Here is a 3680-nt window from a genome sequence, read left to right as displayed (position 1 = left end):
CCCCTCCTCGGCTGGTGAGCTTGGCAGCTCACGTGGAAAACGAACTAGCTCTTCGCCAGCTGAAGAAATCCATTCAAAATGATTTCACAGTTTCCTTCCTGTCCCTTTGGAATTTGGGAACCATTTTCCAAGAAGTAAAATATATATATACATCATACATACATGCATACATACATACATACATACATACATACATACATACATACATCTGAGGTTTTAACCCTGTAAGAGAGAAGCTTCGGGCTCAAGGGAAAAGGACTCGGTGGTATGTACTGCTCTTGCAGGAAACCAATTCCTTGGCCCAGCTTCCATGTCAGCTGGTGGTTCATAGTGGCTTGCAACACCAGCTCTGGCTGCAGGCAATCCTCCAAGGCCCCTTCTGGCCTCCACAGTTACCTGTACCCATGCAGCACGCACTCAGTCAGACATGAACACAGACACCTAGATAACAAAAATAAGCCTTTATGGAGGCAGATAGATGGGTCAGTGATTAAGTGCATGTGTTGCTCTTGCAGAGGACCCAGGTTCGGTTCCCAGCATCTACATGGTGGTTCACAACCTCTGTAACTCTCGTTCCAGGGGATCTGATGCCCTCTTCTGACCTCTGCAGGCACCAGGCACACATATGGTGCATGAGTCTACACGCAGACAAAATACTCATACAGATAAAATAAAAACTAAAATTAAATTTTTGTTTTGCTTTGTTTTTCGAGACAGGGTTTCTCTGTGGCTTTGGAGGCTGTCCTGGAACTAGCTCTTGTAGACCAGGCTGGTCTCGAACAGAGATCCACCTGCCTCTGCCTCCTGAGTGCAGATATTAAAGGCATGCACCCCCACCGCCTGGCCAAAAAAAAAAAAAAAAAAAAAAAAGAAAAGAAAAGAAAAAAAACTTTAAAAAGATTATTTCCTCTATTTTCTAAGGGTATGTAGAATAATGCAATGGTGATTTTATTTTATTTTTTTTCTTCAAATGCTGTTGGCAGAAACTTGGCTCAGCCTTATTTAATTGGGACTCAAGGGAAATGGCTATGCCTGATATAATCTGAAGTTCAGTAATTGAACTAACACAATTTTTCAGGTACTTGCCAGGGAAATACTAATGCGGGTGGATTAAATAACACAGTGCACTTTGGGTTCTGCCTTAGTGTCGCAAAGTTAACTAGATTAGGAGTCACTGGTTGAGGACTGCTTACTGTTGTAGTTTAGTTGGGATCTTTTGGGGGTGTTGTGACAGAGCAGAGTTTCCTTCCTCTTGTATTCCTGCTGAGGCCATTTCAGGTGTAAATAGAATTTGGTCACCGTGGTGGAGAGCACCATGGAAAACTTCCCCTCTCTATTCTAGGAACCCAAGGTCAGGCTGTCCTAGATAACTTACAACTTCTGTTAAACTGCCTGTTTGGGCAGAATCTCCCCCCACAGAACTGCTTGTTTTATCCCGCACACCCCCAGGACGTGGTCTCAGCCCAAAAACCCTGCTTTCTGACGGGCATGGCAGCACAGCACTACTTTAATTCCAGCAACCCAGAGGCAGAGGCAGGCAGATCTCTGTGAGTTCAAGGCCACACTGGTCTACAGCACGAGATCCAGGACAACCAGTGCTACACAGAGTAACCCTGTCTGAAAAAAACAAAACCAAAACAAACGGTCTGTGTTCTAGACACTTGGAGCTGTATCTAGGTCCCTGAATACTTGGGTGCAAACCCAGCCAGCTGGAATAAAGACTTTCAATTGGCTTCAAACTGTGTCTTGTTGTGCCCAAATTCTGAATCCCCAAACCATCAAGAGACCCATTCCAATGCAAAAGCAGAGTCTTTCATTGCTGATGAGTTAACTGTTTTTAACTGGGGCCCTTGGTGCATTCATCAAGGCAGCAGGGTGGGGTGAGAAGGGTGGGGTGGGGGTGGGAGAGCCGGGTTGGGGGAACTTATGGGGTAGAGCAAGCTGAATAACTAGGGGTATGAAACAGTCTCAGGATTGGTGCTCTCCCGGGCTTGGGCGACCTGTCCTGTGTTGATTGGTCAACAGGTTGTTATGCCTACAGGCCCTCCCAGGGCAGTTGCTATGCTCTGCATGTCACTGTTAAATGCCACTTTTTACCATAAAGCATGCCCAGAGCCCACCAGCTAACTTCTGATCGGTTCCTTGCCATGTGGAGGGTATGTAGCTTCCTAATGACTAGGGCAGGCCCAGCAAGGTCAGAAGGTCGGAACTCAGCAACAGGTGCTGAGTCAGAGGCCTACATCTTGCTGGGTCTTTTCTGCAGCCTGTCATGGTTGCTTAAGCAGGGGGCTGGGTGAGGGTCTGGGCCCTTCAGGCTGAGTGGTCGTCCCTGATGGGTTACCTATAGCAGTGTTTAACCATTCTTTTGGACAGTAACCCTTTTCTTCCATTCCAGTTAGAAAACACAGATGCATGCACAGCTACCCTCAATGGCTTTAATATACGTTGTACACATATCTTTAACGTATGAATGCAAACTCCCAACTTTTGTTGCTTTCCTTCCTATCCTCCCTTGACAATTCATTCACATTAATTTAAATTGAGAAAAACCACACAAGAAAGCTCCATCCCTTTATTCTTAACTTCCTGGCTCCTCTGTTCAAGGCAAGCAATCTATTAAGTTTGCTCTGGTTTTGTTGAGGAAGTGTAATTCTGTCTGAGACACTCTATGGAATCTTAGAAGGTACACACATTATTCATTAAATTAATTTTTTTTTGAGACAGGATTTCTCTCTGTAGTCCTGGTTGTCCTGGAACCAGCTCTGTAGATCAGGCTGGCCTTGAACTCACAGACATCTGCCTGCCTCTGTCTATTGAATGTTGGGATTAGAGGAATGCACCACCACCACCTGGCAATATATATATTTTTAAATTTATACAAAGGGTAGCTTGGCTTAATACCATTAATATGGAGTCAGGAGGTAACCCAGTGACTTCTGTGTTTGCCTGGCAAGCAGGAAGCCCTGTGTTCATTCTCTAGCATGGGGTGGTGACATGTCTGTAGTCCCAGCACTTCCGAAGTAGAGAGTGAAGGGTCAGGAGTTCAAGGACTTCCTGAGCTACATAGTGAGTTCAAAGCTAGCTTGGGATAGAAACGCTGACACCAAAATGAGACAAGCAGGTAAGCTTTGCTGTGCCAGCAATTTAGGACCACGCTGTGAGTTTGGACACACTACTTTTCCTCCTACGTAAAATGAGTTTAATAAAGGTTAAGCGGGTACAGCTATGAGGACTGAAAGGGGAGTAATACCTGCAGCATGCGCCCAGCACGCACCTGGGGCCATGGTGTCACTACATAGACCGGCACACGTAGGCTTGTGACACACGTGGCACTGGCCTGTGCTTCATCACCCTCTGGAGTTCTGGGTCAAGAAGTCGAAACCAGGAAGTTAGTCAAGAAAACTAAGGTCAGCTGGGTTCGGCGGTTACACGCCTTTGATCCCAGCACTGGGGAGGCAGAGGCAGGAGGATCTCTGTGAGTTTGAGGCCAGCCTGGTCTACAAGAGCTAATTCCAGGACAGCTAGGTACCATGTTTGTTTTGTAGCCGCTAAGCAAAAGGTTTATTTGGGGAGTTGGGACACGTGAGAGGCAGACAGACAGACAGACAAGACAGACAGGGGAGGGAAGCAAGAGACAAGAGAGGGGCCTGGTGGGCACTTTCAAGGGGTCATTCCCATAG

Source organism: Phodopus roborovskii, unplaced genomic scaffold, assembly GCF_943737965.1.
Source record: "Phodopus roborovskii unplaced genomic scaffold, PHOROB, whole genome shotgun sequence".
NCBI classification, from domain to species: domain Eukaryota; kingdom Metazoa; phylum Chordata; class Mammalia; order Rodentia; family Cricetidae; genus Phodopus; species Phodopus roborovskii.
Note: the sequence above shows the minus strand (reverse complement) of the source record.